The sequence below is a fragment of the Rhinopithecus bieti genome, unplaced genomic scaffold (assembly GCF_001698545.2).
Source record: "Rhinopithecus bieti isolate Rb0 unplaced genomic scaffold, ASM169854v2 scaffold_5101, whole genome shotgun sequence".
In the NCBI taxonomy this organism is placed as follows: domain Eukaryota; kingdom Metazoa; phylum Chordata; class Mammalia; order Primates; family Cercopithecidae; genus Rhinopithecus; species Rhinopithecus bieti.
In genome coordinates, this window is record NW_016804853.1 from 646,456 (window position 1) to 664,406 (window position 17,951).

At 46.2% G+C, this 17,951-nt stretch overlaps 1 protein-coding gene and 1 long non-coding RNA gene across 12 annotated transcripts in view; one reads left to right on the plus strand and one right to left on the minus strand.

The window, feature by feature from the left end:
* The window catches only part of ITPR1 (inositol 1,4,5-trisphosphate receptor type 1), a 361,669-nt gene that overhangs the window by 92,359 nt on the left and 251,359 nt on the right, over nucleotides 1-17,951 (minus strand). The gene's annotated exons all lie outside the window — the stretch shown is intronic.
* Nucleotides 6,381-8,903, plus strand: LOC108528738 (uncharacterized). The gene is made up of 2 exons (XR_001885279.1): nucleotides 6,381-7,029; nucleotides 8,081-8,903. It is a non-coding gene; the product is annotated as an uncharacterized LOC108528738 (long non-coding RNA).

The window sequence follows — 17,951 nt, forward strand, 5'->3', positions numbered from 1 at the left end:
CCCTTTTCACATCAACTCTGGGAGTCTCAGGGACTTCAGGGGACATCTCCAACCAGACTAACCCACTCCTGCCCAGCTTGAACAGATACTCTGTGGGTGACAGAGCAATGCCAGTGGCTACCAAGAGGTGGGGCTTACCTTGGCTGTCTTCCTACACCTGTGATTAACTGAGAACTTGCCACTCCCTAGGGACCCTCTCTCTGCAAGTTTTATTATAGTGAACGGCAACTGAACATTTCCAATTTGCTGGGTGCTAAGTGCTTTATATGCATTATCTCATTTAATCCTCAGAACTACCCCATGGGGTAGGTGCCATTATCATCCCCAGTTTACAGATGAGGAAACTGAGGCCCCAAGAAGTAACCTGCTGAGTCATCCACCTAATGAGTGCCCTGGCACCCAAGCCCCACCTGTCTGACGCCTCAGCCCTGTTCCCAACCACTTGCTCTGTTCAACGCCTCTCCCCTGAGCAGGAGTCTGTCCTGTTCTGAACACCTTTTGGCATTTTATAATCCACCCCACCCCTACCCCTACCCACCAGGTCTTTCAGAGGCATAAACAGGCTCCTCTCACAGTAAAGAATAGTGGCGGAAGGTACACCCGCATTCGAATGCCTCAACTTTCCCATGACGTTTAATACATTTGTTAATATGGGCTCCCGAACAATCCCCTTCTGCAAGCTGAAGGACTGCCAGGGCTGGGGTAATAAATTATTAACAAAACCATTGTCACACAATGACTGCTGTGGGTCTGGAGTCCTGCTTCTAGAAACCAATGATCACAATTAAAACTCAAAGACCAGGAACCATGAACTAGGTAATAAAACACACCTGGGTAGGCAGAGTGTGCCTAGAGAACTGGAAGTCGGGAAACCTAAATTATGGCCTTGGCTCCTTGCTATCCAGCCATGTGATCATGGGCAATTTACTTAACCTCATTTGTGCCCTGCATTCTTTAGCTAAAAAATGAGGGTCCTACCACCTGCCATGTCAGCATCACATGGAAGCTGGGGCCCAGCAAGGCTGTTATGAAACATTAGGTGTGAAAAACACTTTGATTACTACCAAGAACTACTCAGACGGAAGGTGCTACAGTTGTCTAACAACAATACCCCTTTCCAGGGAAGGTGTAAGATAAGTGGATCCAGAAAGGAGCTGGGTGTTATGTAAATGGCCAAAGACTAGTGTCCAAATTGCATCCAGTGATAATTCCAGTCGGTTCTGGTAGGTTGAATGGCCTCTAAGTTGACAGTAAAAACACAATGAATAGCAATTCCCATTAACCGTCACAATGTAGATTTTTTTTTAAGTTTGGATGGCATAAAAACAGAACAAGACCGTATCTTTTGTGGGAACATGGATAGAGCTGGAGGCTATTATCGTCAGCAAACTCATGCAGGAACAGAAAACCAAATCCGCACGTTCTGGAGTATAAGTGGTAGCTAAATGATGAGAACTCATGAACACAAAGAAGAAAACAATAGACACTGGGGTCTACCTGAGGGTGGAGGGTGGGAGGAGGAAGAGGAGCAGAAAAAATAACTATTGGCTACTAGGCATAGTACCTGGGTGATGAAATAATCTGTACAACCCCCTGTCACATGCGTTTACCTATATAACAAACCTTCACAGGTACCCTGAAACCTAAAGTTAAAAAAAATTTGGCTGAAATTTCACTAGCTATGGAAGCCAAATTTCTGCACGTGCAGAGATAAACATCGTTGCTTCCACTTGTCAAAGTTTAACACACCCAAAGGCAGAATACAAGCTTGTGTCAGACCCTCCTCTCAAACAATCCCAAGCCTTTCCACATAAAGCATTTTCCAACATTTTAAACCAGTCTTGACTTCAGTAAAATTCTGACCTATGAAAAGGGTCTAATCATTAACACAATGGGCATTCAGAATTTAACACTCCCTTGGCATAAATTATCACTCACCCCAACAAAAAACTTTTTTGCAAGGTCTGATGGCTTCCAACCAGCCAACATCTGCAGCTCTCAGTTTACCAACCTCTCTCAGGTTGTTTCCAGCTTTAATGAGTTCAGAAATAACTTCCAAGTAGAAAGGAAGTGATGAAGTGAAGCATGTTTGTATTGGAGAGGTGCCAACATTTCAATTTCATTTTTCTGAAATAAGGTCCTCCCTCATTCACACTGTACAGTCACCTCTTAACAAGTGAGAGACAAACCAGTTTCAACTACCCTGCCAGGTAAGGGTGGGGCAGACGCCCGTCGCTATGCCTGACACCTGAGAGAAAAGGTGGCAGACAAGGAACCCTTCCTTCACTCATTAATCTGGTCACTGGGCTCTAGGGAAGGGCCTAAGCTCCAGGGTCAAGGCCAAGGCAGGGGATCTTCATGATGATTTTCAAGGTGAATTCAGTTTTCTTCAGGCGGCAAAGTCCAACCTGTTCTATTAAAAACACGTTTCAGGATCCAGTGTGGTGACTCACAGCTGTAATCCCAGCAGTTAGGGAGGCCCAGGTGGAAGGACTGCTTGAGCCCAGGATTTTGAGACTAGCCTGGGCAACACAGCAAGACCCCATGTCTAAAAAAAATGTTTTAAACTGGGGAAAAAACACCTTTCTTCTGAGACAGAAAGCTTAACAGCTCTCCTTTCCTGTCTCCCAGTGCCCACGGGAACCGGGACTTACTGGGAAAGCTCTGCCCTATCTGGTAAGCAACGTGGTTCCCTACACCCTGTGTGGATCAGAACACTAACTGTGTCACACATATTCATCAACAACTCAACCAGCAAACAGTAATTCCTAAAAAATACATTTAAAGGTATTATCTTAGGAAGCCTCTGATGGTGTAGGCAGGCTGCTGGCAACCACTGTTTCCAGCAATATTTAACAGTAAAACCGGATTTCAGAGAAATAGGTCAGCCACCACTCTGGAGGACCCTGTGGCTCCGACCCAGGAACAAGAAGTTAAGGACACTCCAAATTTTCTCTGGGTTCAGTGGTCAAACAGATGCCAAAGGCCAGTATCTTCGGTGGGGATACATGGCACCGCCATCTGTCTTGTCCAGCCAAGTCATGAAGATTGGAAATCCTCCAGACAAAATAAAGATGACCAGTGGAGTGGCAAATCAATGATACCTTTGAAAACAGACATAAAATAGATGCAACCTCAAAATTTGCCTGAACTGGAAGGGGACCATGGTAGGAAGCTCCTTGGTAATCCTCCAGGAGGGCAAGAAGGTGTTCTGGTGGCTCTTCAAGCCAACATGAGGCTTATTAAAAAGGTACTCTAAAGCAAAGGAGAGTTTGGTTAGATCTCAGGAAAGACTTTTGCCCAAGGAATCAGAGGGGCTTTAAAATTTCAGTCCATAAAGAAGGAATGAACAATGTGAATTGCATGTCTGGGCTGCAGGAGACACATGCCAGCCTCTGAGGGTGGCTTCCAGGGTTGGTTCTATGATTCAATGACAAGTATCCTCTGGTGGCTCTTGTGAAACTCTCAGGTCCTGTCTTGGCTCACCCACATGATCACTGTGGGAACTGTGGCCAGGAGGACACGAAGACCTCCTCATCAGACCTCCACCTTGTCTCATGAACCCTGAAAAGACAGATACAAGAGGTGCTTGGAAAATTCTATCACTAAGTCATCCACCCGGGAGGAGGGTCCAGTGCTGAGGACCTGGCAGTGACTTGGGTGCTATTCCTCCACGGGGGCGGCATTCTGCATCGTGAAGAGTGAGGGCTGAAGTAGGAGATGCAGGGTTAGGGGAGTTGATCTCTGGGACCAACTCCCCAGGTCTTATTTCCACTCTGTGTACCCGAGGGGCAATGAATCAACACCAATCAACGTTTCCTGTCCTCAATGCTCCAAGGTTCCCAGGGAATTCAACTTGAAATCTATACTGATGCCAAGAATATTCCTTGCCCCACCCATTTTCTGTGTTTGTGCAGTCACACGGCTCAGTGAAAGTGATCTCTATCCTGCATCTTTAGCAACGTAGAAACATATGCAAAGGGGTGACTTAGGAACTAGGTGGGTTTGGACAGCTCATTTATTAACTTCTATCCTCAGTTTCCTCATCTGCAATGGAGAAAGAGGAGGAGAATCACTTGAGGCTCTACTGCAAGGAGTACAGGAGAGAATACAGGAGAGAAAACAGGTGAGAGCCCACACAGTACCAGCAGGGTGTCTACACCAGCCACGTTCCCTTCTCTGCTCTCCACACACCTGTGACAAGGACACTTGGCCATAGAAGCTGAAAAAAGTAAATCCACCCTGGCCTGCTGGAGGCAAGGACACTGGCTCACAGATGGCAAAGCATCAAGCAAAGCAAGTGCCTCCTTGATGAAGACTCTGCAGTCACCCCCAGTCAACTCCAGTTCTTCCCAACTCAGCTGACTCTCGGGTACAGCCAAGTCTGGTCCTGAGCAGAATGTGCTGGGGTTTCTCATGTCTCCCCACCCTGCAGACCCATTTTGCTGTGTGCTGGCCCACCAGATAACTTCCACATGGCCACAGAGAGCATCCCTGGCAGCTGACAGTAAGATGTACAGATGGCCAAGTGGCTAGAGCAGGGCAGGGTGAAATCACACAGCACTCATCTGGGTAAAGCTGCTTTGTATATTAGGGCTTTGGCAGCAGCAGTGCATATCCAAGCAGGGGACAGGCCCAAGCCAACTTGGTGCCCTTTAGAAGCACTGACTAGGGATTGGCAGGAACCACAGAGATCACCTCATCCAGCCCCCACTTGATGACAAGCCCGTCACCTTGGTGGAGCAAATACTTTCCGCAGCTCTGCCCCTGACTGACCGCCATGGGGTAGACCACGTCGGCCTCCTTCACTCAGCTCCTCCAACATCCCAAGCACAAGCCAACCCACTTCTGGAATGCTCTTGCCCTCTGCTACTCTTCACGCAGCTCCTTCTCTTCCCATCTGCTGGGTCTCAGCTTGAATGGCATCTCCCTAGAGAAGCCCTCCCTGACCACCCTTCGTGGCCCCTGTTTGCTTCCCCATCACACTTCTCTGAAGCTGTGATTTAGCTGATTATGAGCTGATTTCCTATCTCTGTCTCCCACAAGACTGTAAGCTCCTGGAGGGCAGGGGCTATGTTGGTCTCATCCCTGACTGTATTAATGCCAACGTGTACAGCACCTGACACCCAAGGAGTGCTCAGTACATAAACATCTGCTATATTAAGCTGGCTGTGGTGGCACAAGCTAGTAGTTCCAGCTACTCCGGAGGCTGAGACAGAAAGATCTCTTGAGCCCAGGAGTTCAAGGCCAGCTTGGTTAACATAGCAAGGCCTCTTCTCTCTCTTTTAAAAAAATTTACTATATTAATGAATGAACAATAATCCTGAAGGAGGTGCAATTCCAAAACACTCAAGCCAAGCTTTGCATCCACGGCAGCTGAAGTATAACTTTATGGCCAGAAGATCCCTGCATGTGAAAGCTTCAAATTCCTGCTAAGTGGGAAAATGCAGCACACCGCTGACCAGCCAAAGGCGGCTGATGTGGTGTTGCCACCTCTACAGGCTCATCCGGTTTTTGCACATAACTCTGTGATGGGCTCAGCCTGGCTGGGGATCCTTAATCCATTGAGTTCACTGTTAACTACCCCGGCCCCAGTGACATAGCGACTTGCATTATTAACTACAGCCCAGGAGGGATGATCATTTGTGCACCTTCCGTCTCCAAACCTGGCTTCCTCCCCAGACTTGATAGCTACAAGCTCTGGGCTGAACAGTTTGTGGGTTTGTGTTGCAAGGAGGCTAATAAAAACATATTTCTCAAATACCTTATGGTAAGGGCAACTGAAACACATCCTCCTCGAACAGCAATCAAATAAATATATTTTAAAGCCCTGAATTCCAGGGGCAAAAGAGGCTTGAAGACTTCAGAGGGTTTACAGGACTATCCCCTTCAGTGTCAGGGCCATCTTGATGAAAAGTCTAAAACCCAGGCATAGGAAATTGGTAGAAACTTTGAGAGAGCCTCTGACAGTTTCAAAGAGGAACTCAGAGGACCTCAGGAAATGTGAGCAATGTGAGCGGGCATAGATTTCTCAGTGAAAAGGAGGGTCAAGGCAGAAGAACCAGAGGTAACTGTGAATATCAAGTCAGTTCTCAGGGAAGCGGGGGTCCAAGTGTGTATGTGACGTGCCTTTGTTGTCCCTGCATTGGGAATCTAGCTGTTGGCAACTTATAATGAGAAAACAGTCTCAACCATGAAGTTAACTCTGCTGGAAGATTTCCAAAGGGAAAGTCCCTCCAGTTACTCAGAGGGGGAAAAAAAATTACCTACTTGGTCTGGAATCTGGGGATCTTTTATGCAGATGTCTCTAACAGAAGTTAATAAAGGGAAGTCAGCTTGCCTCTGATTATTCAAACAGGCTACTGCTGTTAAGGATTGCACAACTTCTGGGCAAGGCAGCGGTGGGTTTGGCTTTTAAAAAATTTTTTCAGCCTGTCCTCATGGAACTATGTATTCTTTTCTAAGAACTTTTTATCCTAACCTCCCTCCTCACATCTTCTAAGTGCCTCTGCTCTGGTGGGAATGTAATGGACAACACAGAGCCATCTCAGAAGCCTCTGTGGCCACCACCAGGCCAGCCAGGGTGCAGGGGGCCACTCCCTGGGCAGCCACAGGGTTCTCAGCAAGGTGCATTCGTCGTCCCTGCTGAGAATCTGATGGGGCAGCATTTTTTTTTTTTTTTAATTAAATACAAGCTGAGTAATTTCAACCTGCAACCTTCAGGTAACAGGAGTTACCCAAGCTCCAGGAATCATGACTGTGGGGTAAACCCATTCTCTTGTTTTCTTGTGGTTCTATTTTCTGACACACTAGAGGAGATGGAGACGTCATCACTCCACCCAGGGCAAGAGGACAAAGGAGGATGCATGGAAATACAAACGGCCCTTCTCCTCCAGGCCATACTGATTGTCCAACTAGCAATACACTTCATCTGGTTTTGGAGCAATCTGAATTTGGAATCTGCCAGAGAAAACTTCTATCAGGCAAGATGGAAGACTCCTAGGATAGGTCCCTCTGATGGAGGGGTTGGTAATAAAAAAAAAATCATGGGAAAAGAAACAGGGAAACAGGGAAGGGTGGAAAAAACATACCTTAGCAAACAACTTCTGATGTCCTGGGGCTACACAATGGGGGAGCTGAGCACTTAGGAAGGAGAGGGAAAATATTCTGTTTCCGGAGACAGCTCCAAGAATCATGAGTAGGTGTGAGAAACAAGGAAGCTTATAGATTTAAAAAGAAAGAAAGAAAAGAAAGAAAAGAAAGAAAAGAAAGAAAAGAAAGAAAGAAAGAAAGAAAGAAAGAAAGAAAGAAAGAAAGAAAGAAGGAAAGAAAGAAAGAAGGAAGGAAGGAAGGAAGGAAAGGGGGCAAAAGGAAGGAGTCAGGGAAGGGGGGAGTGAGATCTTTGAGAGACAGGGGAATTAAAAAACACCATAGCAACAACTCAGTCCACCTACCCTGGCCGCCCACCCACAGCCAGATTCTTTACTGACGCATTTGAGAACAAGCTGGTTCCTACCAGCTCAGGAAGGTGAGCAAACCCAGAGAGCTCATTAAATCCCTTCTCAGCGACTCTTGTCTGCCTGCAGATAGTGAGCAAGGAAGATATAAATAGAAGTTATATAACATCTCTTTGTTGATTCCTGTGCTTACCAAAAAAAATGCAGCATGACCTTGTTTTTCTTTAGAGTTTGCCTCGGCCTGCTGGTTGAGGACTTTAATCCAGATAGGAATCATCTTAAAGTTTAAACAGCAGGATATAGATTTCCAAGTTAAGGGTGCTCTGCATGGTCGTCCAAGTTAGGAACCCTCAGGGTCAAGTCCTCCTCGGAGGATTAAAAAAAAAAAAAAAAATCCACTAGCTCTAAAACAACAACAGCAGGTATGGAATCTTGCGGCTTCCTCTTAGAACATTTCCTGAGGTAAATTAAGGAGTAAATTTGATACCCAAGAGCAAAGCATCATTAAAATGGCATCTTGGGTTTTCTAAAGGAGGTTGGAGCACCACAGGTATATTCAAAGGTAACTGATGGTTTCTAAATACCCTCCAGGCATAATCAGTTGTCTTTTTGTTCCTTAACAGGCATGACGGTAAGAGTCCAGTGGATGGAAAAGGCCTCCTACTTAAAGATGCTGATGGAAATGAGCACTGCACAGGGCAACACAAATCAGGTCCCCTGAAATCCAGCCCAACCTGGCTAGACTCTCCAGTGCCTGTCAGGGCTTACGAACAGGTCGCTTCAGTGTCTTTGTTAGGGAGTGGTTACAAAGGAGTACATGCTTATAGGGTATGCTGCTGAGCTCCATGATTTTGACTTTACGTCTAACCTGTTGATGCTACAAAACTCTTTTAAAAACAGTTACCATGGGAACTTTTCCCTAGCAAGCATTCTTCCAGAAACGTTAAAGGTGCTGGTGAATTCAATGCCCTTGGTGTCAATAAGCTTTTGCTGAGTCTTAGAATGTGTGGCTTGAAACGAGAGGACTTTCAAACATATAATGCAAAATTTCCAATGCAAATGTCTTCAGGGTTAAGTGTCAGTGAAACAGGGTGGAAAGTAGGGGGGAATAAAATGACCTCAGTGTGTATGGAGGCCCCAGTTAAGCATTTGAAAAATTCTATATACAGTGTTTTCAATGCATCATGTATCAGCAAACCAAAATACCCCATAGGGCTATAATCAGCTCAAGGGGTTACCTCAACAAGAGATGCTCTGGCTGTCACTCCTACTATGGGATTTCCTCTCTCATCAGAACTAGTAAGTGGTCAAAACCACAATAATGCATAAATTAAGGCAGGGAATTGGGTATCCAATGTGAGCAATTGAAAAGGTACCCATGTATTAGCAATTTGCCATTACGGTACTGGAAGTGCTCAGATGACTCATAAAATGACCAGAACAAAAGTTTGTTGTTTTGTTTTTACTTCAAGAAGATAAAGAATCACGAATTAGTATTCAAGGTTACCTAATACTAACCCTTGTCTAACATGTGAGGAACCAGATCTAGCGTTAAAGGGAGCTGTTGTTGGGACAGGACAAGAGTCCACATCCCCTGCCCAGCGCCTGGTTCTGGGTCACGTCACTGAAGCGCATCAGCCCATCTGTCAGCCAAACCCCACTAGCCTTGTGCCTTCTCTTCTAAATCCCTGTGGAGGAAAACAACTTCTGCCTTCTACAGTATGAACAGTGAGGGTCTGCTAGGAACCAATACAACTTCACGTCCCGATGCAGCAATGTTGCCAGGTAACAAATGTAGAAATATACTCCAAAAACTGTATGTGACAATATACAACCTCCGCTCTGCAGCTGATAACCGAGGGAGTGTTAAAACACCGTGTTCTCTTAACACTTGGGCTTTTGGTGTGAAAATAAAATTAAATGGGATACTTCCTCTTGTAAATATAAAACAGGCATACAACTCACACATGTATCCACTAATTGGAAATAGTAGAGGGGTTTGCAATAGCTCTGCAGTGCATCCCAGCCTTCACTCTTAACCTCAAGATGAATTCCAGAAAACCTACAGAAACAATAACTGAGGAAACTTTCTCATATCGGGGACAAGCTCTCCTCTAACTATTGCGAGGAATGAACCCACCAGAAGGACACCAGCAGAAATTAAGGAAAAGCTCATACATGGTTATAAAACAAAATGTGCTTCCGTTCCACTTCATTTGATAGGTCTACCTTGAAAACTCATTGGCTAACCAAGCAGTGACTACTTCCTTCTCAGATCAAATAATCAGTGCGGCCTGTTCCCACCCTGAACGAAAACAAGATAGATGCTGCTCTCTAGTAGGCAGAACTCCAAAGTGGGTACAGGGCACTGAATAGCTCCCTCACATTGGACTCATGTAACTTAAAGGCTGGCTAGCATGGTAGAAAGCTGAGAGACTTCTGAGGGCCTTGTGTTCACATCCCAGCTCTGCCGACTGGGTGACTTTGGGTAAGACACATGGCTTTTTTCAGACTCATTTTTCTCATCTGCAATTGGGACTATTCCATGTAGTCCAGATAGAGTACCTACTGGCTCCATGCACAGTGCTGGGCACTTTATAAAAATGAGAAGACCCTCCTTCCTTTCCCTTCCCCCAAACATGAATATTCTTCAACCAGTACAGACGCAGACGTGGGGAATATCTGGTGCATTTAGCTTTTCTGGGCAAAAGCTGAGATCTAATAATCCTCACACGATGCCAAAGAACATATGCTTCTTTAGATGCAAGCGAAAAACAAAAATTGCTATTAATCTAACTTTTCATAAGGGCCCTGATTAGATGAGCCGCTATCAATTTCTTCCACAGTGAGGAAGTTCTGTAGGACAGTCTTATTGTCATTAACTTTCCTAAGACCTGGCAACCTGGAACTTGCTAGAAGTACATGTATGTAGCACATATAATTGTCATGTGGCAAATGAGCTGCCCAGTCTGAAAGGAAAAGTCTTTCATGATTTCCTCCTCCAGAATTCATGGGCAGACCTTATAAACAAAGCAAATACACCGACCACTCAAACTGCCTTCTGATTATCAGGAGGGCACAGTGTCTCCCACAAAGACTCCACTATCAAAGACAACAAAATGTGGAGCCACAAATTCCATCCTGCCTGGCAAACAGATGCAAGGTTCTTGAAAGCGGCCATGTCTGTGCCTGGAAAATCGATGGTGTAAGGAGGTGGCACGGCACGGCAGAGAGGCTACAAACTCATGTTCTGGCAGAAAACAAACCCTGGCACAACTACCAGCTGGCTCTGTGACTCTGAGCACATAACCTTACCTCTCGGATCTTCTATTTCCTCATTAGCAGAAAGGGGTCAAAGCAGTACCTACTACATAGGAGCCCCAGGAAGAGTGGATGAGACCATGCAGTGAGGGCGCCTGGCTAGCCCCGGCACATGAGCACTTGTTACCACTACTGTCCATCATTATTACAAACAAGAAGAAAAGAGGACTGCTGCCATCATAAGGATATTTCTCCAAGCTGACATTATGTATTTCCCGTGGGATCAGATCAACTTAACTCCCTCCCACACCTAAAGAAGGTCTCCTTTAAAATGGTAATAACCATCAACAACACACGTTCACATTTCACATCCTCATGTTTCCATTCAGAAATGGTAAGAAGGCTAAAGTAACATGGTGGCCACACTGGGTCAGAACTTCAATTTCTACATTTACAGTCTGAGTGCTGGGGAGTCATATGGAGACTTGACCGCGGAAGAAAGTGTGGGTGAGTTAGTGGGTGAGGGAAGATAAACAACCAAAAAGTAAGCAGAGTTGCTTTGGATGAGCTATTACTATGTACTAAAAGCTTCATGCTGAGGTGAGTGCCTTCCACATATTATCTCAGTGAATTCCCAGAATAATTTACACAGTAGGAGTATCCACACTGATTCATCACGTACACACTGAAGACCTTTCATCCAGCACATGCGGAGGCTCCTCGAGGGGACTTGGGGTGAAGACAGACTCGGTCTCTGCCCCCTTGGGTCTTACAGTCAAGCTCTAGTTGAAGTGTGGTCATTACTGCAGTAAATGAAGCACAGCCCATTATCTCTGCCTCAGGGGATCAAGAGGAAGTTTCTCGAGTAGGAGACATTTCTATCAGGGTCCGGGGAGCCTGCCAGGCAAAGGGAATGAGGGCATGTCCACACGGAGCAAAGGCATCTGAGTTCATGGCCCCGCTGGGGATTGGCAGGCAGGAGTTGCAGCTGTAGGACAATGAGTGTGGGGGAGTGAGTGGAGAAACCCAAGTGGGGCCAGACCACGCAAGGCACTGATGGGTTCCGTCAGGGAGGCCATGGGCTCCATACTCCACAGAAGGCTGTTCAGATGGAGAAGCAGGTGGTGAGGGTTCCATTTGGGGGGCATCACTGACAACCGCGTGGAAGAGAGAAATGCCCAGAGGCAGGGAGGCCACTAAAAGGCTAACTCAGTTATCCAGGCGAAAAGGCTGGCAAGTGCAGAGCTCAGTAGCCCCATGCTGGCAGGCAGTCAAGCCTGGTGGTCAAGCATATGAGTCCTGAAGCCACAGTGCCTAGTTTCAAACCGCAGCTCCTGCATTCCCAGTTGGGCCACTCTGACTTCACAGTGCCAACTATCTGGTTCATTGTAAGTCCTAACAATGGTTAAACTCCCAGGAGGTAAAGTGGGCACAGATTAGTTCCTGGGGGAAAAGCAAGAGAAAAAGAAGTCTGATGACTGCAAAGCTTCTAGCTTGGGTATCCTTGGCTGTTGGTGAGTCCACCGACAAAGCTATGGAACACAAGAGAGCAAATGGAATGGAGGAAGGGAGATGACAGCATCATGGGGTCCTGCTAACTTATAGCTAACACAAGTGGAGATGCCCATCAGGGATTTGAGCAGAAATCTAGAAATCAGCAGAGAGGTGGGACTGAGAGCTATATATTTGGGAGGTGTTGGCATAAATGGCTGCTGGAGGCCTTGGGAGTAGATGAGATTACCCAAGGGGATCAGTAGAAAAAGAAGGCAAACAGGCTGGAGACGGGGCTCTAACATTTCAGATGTTTTAAGGTCAATTGTATATGCCCTGAGAAGTCCCTGTGTTCACCACTAGGAAAACGTTTGTAGGAGGCATAGAAATAGCACAGCATTAAGCCATAAGGGAGTGACTAACCTGGAAACATGATGCTTTGGGGTAGGATGGTCAGAGGGGGCTCATAGATCAAAAGTCTGTAATCGCAGGTGTCTGGATTCTCAGGCTACACAGACAATTCCCTAAGGAATGTCCTGCTTTATCTGCCTCCCAAATCTGTGTTGAAAGGTATTAAACTGGGGTGATGGAGTACATCCTGGCAGAGGCTATGTGGGGAAAGCAGAGATCACTCTAGGAAAGAAAACATCTTTTAAAAAAACAACCCTGTCTGCCCCCACCAAAAAGAAGACAGAAAAGAAATAAAGAAAGGAAGGGAAGGAAAGGAAAGAAGAGAGGGAGGGAGGGAAGGAGGGAAAGAAAAAAAAAGACAGTGAGAAAGAGAGAGAAAGAAACAAAAGAAAGAGAAAAAGAGAAGAAGAAAAACAAGAAAGAAAAGAAAAAAAAGAAAAGGGGAAGGAAGGGAAGAGAAGGAGAGGAGAGAAAGGGAAAGAGAGGAAGGAAGGAACGAACGAAGGAAGGAAGGAAGGAAGGAGGGAAGAAAGGAAGGAAGGAAGAAAGGAAGGAAGGGAGGGAGGGAGGGAGACAGGCAGGGAGGGAGGCAGGCAGGGAGGCAGGCCTGCCCCAGCCTGTTTCCTTGAATTCCCATTTATTAGCTGAGTAAGTGGCCAACACACCTTGGGACTTAGGATATTGCTCATCTGGTGAATATTTACTTAAAAATTGCCATACTAGGGGGTGAGGAGCACAGAACAAAGGGGAAATACTGTGTTTCTTTCCCTTAGGCAGTTTAACATCTACGTAGTAAAGATTAAACAAACTCTGGGGTCAGCAAACATTTTTCCAAAGGGCCAAATGGTAAACATTTCACACGCTGAGGGTCATCACAGTCTGTCACAACTACTCAACTCTGCCCTTGAAGCAGGAAAGCAGTTAGGACAATCCCAAAGGAAAAACTGTAGCTATGCACCAATAAAACTTTATCTGCGAACACAGGCGGCTGTCTGGATTTTTCCCGTGGGCTACCATTTACTAATCCCTGAACCTCCAGAGGAGGACTGACCAATCCTCTGCCTGGCAGTTCCCAAGAGGCATCTCATACTCAGAAGTCACTAAAGAAAGTTAGGAAGAACATAGACCTCTTGCTAGACCTGAAGGAAGATAAAGAAATAATAATATCTGGACCTCTTGAGGATTCAGTGGGATAAAACGAATTGATGGCTTTACAAAAATTTCCAGGTCTTCTCTGTCATTTTTCTCTGCACTTTTAGTAAAATTTTAGAGACCATGGAAAACCTGAGGTTCTCTCTGAAGACATCTCCTCTTAGAAACAAATTCTTAGCCACGCGTGCGGTCGCTCATGCCTGTAATCCCAGCACTTTGGGAGGCTGAGGCAGGTGGATCACCTGAGGTCTGGAGCTCAAGACCAGCCTGGCCAACATGTAGAAACCCCATCTCTACTAAAAATACAAAAAATTAGCTGGGCATGGGGGCAGGCACCTGTAGTCCTAGCTACTCAGGAGGTTGAGACAGGAGAATTGCTTGAACCCATGAGGCAGAGGTTGCAGTGAGCTGAGATCGCACCACTGCACTCCAGCCTGGGCAACACAGTGAGACTCTGTCTCAAACAAACAAACAAGAAACAAATTCCTGCTTCTAGCTTTCGCAGGAAGGAAGGAGACTAACATTCTGCTTCCAAAGATCTTCCCCTCCCCCTTCCCCTCAATAGTTGCAGTCCTGTCATGGAAGGCCAGACAAGCAGATGTATGTCACTGTCCACTTCTGTCCATATTGTTGGTTCTGCTACTCAGGAAAGAAGAAAAATCATGCTGGGTCTCCAGCTCCTCTGGAAGCATGAACCAGGATGCACATTCTCCCCTGGGACCACCTCAAAGGGATTGTACCTCTTATAACCAACCTGGAAGGACCCACGGATGAATGATGCTGACAATTCTTGCTGTAATTTCTTGCCCCGAACTGGGAAACTGAATGCCAGTAGGTGCATGCATTACCTAGTATCTGCCATCACTTGGAGAGCTGTGCTAAGGATGACCAGGGCAGAGCTGTGGGAATTGCTATCTTCTTCTGCAGGAGAGCTCACTCAAGTCTGATATGCCTAAGAATGCAATGACTTTTGAATTTTGAGTTTCTCCCTGAAGACCTGGATTTAAACCAAAAATCCTCAAGGATTCTTGTTCAATAACAGTCCAGTTTCCTGGGAATGGTGAAGAAGGGTGTGAAGTGTTCAGGTCGAAGGCAAAGAAAGCAGGAGGGAAGGAAGGGAAGGAGGGAAAGAAAGGAAAGGAAAAAAGGACAGACAAGACAATGGCCTGGGCCAGGGAGCACTTCAAACCACAAAGAAGTGAGTAGATTGCTGTTTTTCTTTCTGCTTCATCCCAGAATGTCTCTCATTACTTTTAATGGCAAAAACTGCAATTACTTTTGCACCAACCTAAATAACCTGTACCCCAGGCAATGAAATTTCTCAATGTCCTAGAGTTCTAAAAGCATTTTTAATATACAGTCAGAGGGACTTGGGTCAATTGAGTGTGAAAACAACATAAAACAGAGCGTCCCCCAGGCCCGCTGGATGATAAACCACTACGCAAAAATGGAAAATATCAGAAGTAGGATTTTAGACAGAAAACAACTTTCATAAAATACAGCATGTATTTAAAATAAATAAAAATATTATTAATTAAAGCCGAGCATGGTGGCCAGCACCTATAGTCCCAGCTACTCAGGAGGCTGAGGCAGGAGGATTGCTTGAGCTCAGGAGTTCAAGTCTAGCCTCAGCAACATAGCAAGACCCCATCTCTTAAAAATATATACGAACAAATAAAAATAAGAACATCATCTTGAGATCTTTGTATTGGCCAGATGCCGCATGAGGTGCTTTCTATAAATAGTTTATGAAACCATCTCAGGAGTTCTCTGAGGTGGGAACGGTCACCATCCTGTTCTCCAAGTCAGGAACCAGTGGGATAAGTGAGGTGGACTTCGCCAGGAGTCCTGATGTGGGCATGTAGGAGGCAGGGCTTGAGGCAGGGCTTGAGCCCAGGCTGTACCCACACCACAAAATCAGCAGCTCCGGCAGCAGCTCTACATGTCTACCGGACCACACATTTTACCCCCATGTTCTTTGCAACTCCATAAGGAAGGGACTAGGCTTTTCCAACCCTCATTTTGCAGACGAGGAAACTGAGTTTCAAAGTTGCTCTAACAAACCCCAAGGTCACTCAAGGCTGGCAGGGGCAGAGCTAGAATTCCAGCACAAATATTGTGGTCTGAAGGCCATGCTCCTGTATGTGATAGGCTCTCTCCTTCCAGGGGTTCCTCCCTGAGTCCCCAACTTTACTCCACCATTTCTCAAAGGAGCCCAGCTGGTCCTTAAGCCAAACTGGGACAGCTTTGCTGACCCCTCACAGCTTCAGCGGAAGGGCAGGGTCTCTGGGGACGCCTACTGGCGACAAGTCACTGCCTCCCTCTTTCTTTAATGCCAACAGCTCTCGAACCCCTCACATGCAGGAGGAGAGCTGCCCTGACTCCACTGCTGGCTCCACTCCTTTCCCACATGGATAAAACTGAGGTTAGAAAACACCGCTCAGAAGTGACTCATTCCTGACTTCCCTGCCAAAAACAACACCCATTTACGTAACTTGCTCACACACCAATCTTTTCCTCCTCCTCAGGGTGACTGCCCTGTCAAACCAAGGCTGATCTTCCTCACAAACTGGCCTTCCGTTTCCAGCAGAGGCAAATCAACTTGCCCTTTCCACCCTCATCTCTCTGCTAACTGGGGTCAGAGGTAGCCCAACCAACGTGTCCCTCCCACACTGTGTTGCAGTGACTTCTGGAAGGGATGTGAGATTTCCTATCTAACACTGGTTCTTGGGCTGATTTCTTAAGCCAACCTCAAAAAAAAAAAAAAAAAAGAGTGTGGTGTAGGAAAGGCCTCATGAACCAGGGATCACTCTCTCTGCTGAATTCGCAGGCCAGTTTCCTGACGGAGCACTTCTCACATTTTCCATCTCTAGCTGCTTACGTGCAGAAAAGAAAACCCTTTTCGGGTGTGTCTGTAGACTAGACTTTGGCATAGGAATAGACGTGGGCAGCCATTTGATACATGAAATTCCCGGTGCTTCTGAAACCAGAAGCAATTAGTCCAAAAAAATGTTTAACCATTTATCCCCATAATGTGCTAGGAGGTTCTCTATGGTCACGTCAGCATACATATCCCAAAACATCTGTATTGGCTTAATAAAATAAAAATAAAAAACGAGGTATGTCCAAAGATAGCCTCTCCTACTCTTCATTCCAGGTAAGGACAGCCCCTGTCCTTCTGTAAGGAAGAGGAAGCGAAGGGAACTTCCCCCAGACACTGGTGGGAACATCTTAGGAGGAAGGAACACAGAAATTGGCAAGGACTCGAAGGACGGATATGAAAGTGCCGTGAGCCCTGCTGAGCCCCGTGTGTGCCAAAAATTAATTCATAAGCAAATGCTTATTTTATAGTTTTCCACTTGCTACAAAACATCAAGCCACAAGGAAATATTTCTTCTGGGGGCTGGCAGGAAGCGGGTGGCACCAGAGTGGGGAGAAAGAAAGCAGGAAGTTCTCTTCAAGACAAGCGTGATCCTATCACCTGACAACGTGTCACTCGTTTCTGGAAAATCCATGGGCTGTGGTACTGTCTCCTTGTTCCCACAAGCAGAGGATTCAATGTGAACCCTGCTCTGATGGCAGCCAGGTAGAAGTCTGGGAGTCACGATCTATCCTCAGATGTTATCACCATTGCAGGAGCCGGGACAGGGAGAGTAGATGCTGGGAGACCTGGGGACACCATCCCTGGGAGCCCATTATGCCAGACCGGGAATTAACCTGTATTTGGCGTCCAGGCATTTCAGGGCTTTAGGTGATGTTGTGATGGATGACAGGGTTTCATAATAAGGGAGCAAACTCTCCATGAGAGTGCCTAGCAAGCACTGTATGTCGTTATTTGTGGATTCCCATAAATTGAATCCTCTAGGGTCTGGACAATGAAATCTAGAATTTCTGGAGTGCTGTGATTCTCAGTGAGCTTATCCTAAGGCAGGACTGAATTTTCATACAACATCCAAAAGGAGAAAGACAGAGTCGACACTTTCACAAAGAAGGGATTTAGTATGAAGGGAGATCCAAACTCCTCAACTGCAGAGACAATGGTGTCTCCCTTTCCTGTAGCTGTAGCATCCAGTTTGGGGGCCTGGCTGACCCATGGTAGGTGTTCAATCGATTATAATGGGGGTGGTGATGAGGGACCCAGTCCCCAAAGGTGGTCTCCAACAATTCTCTCTTTTTATA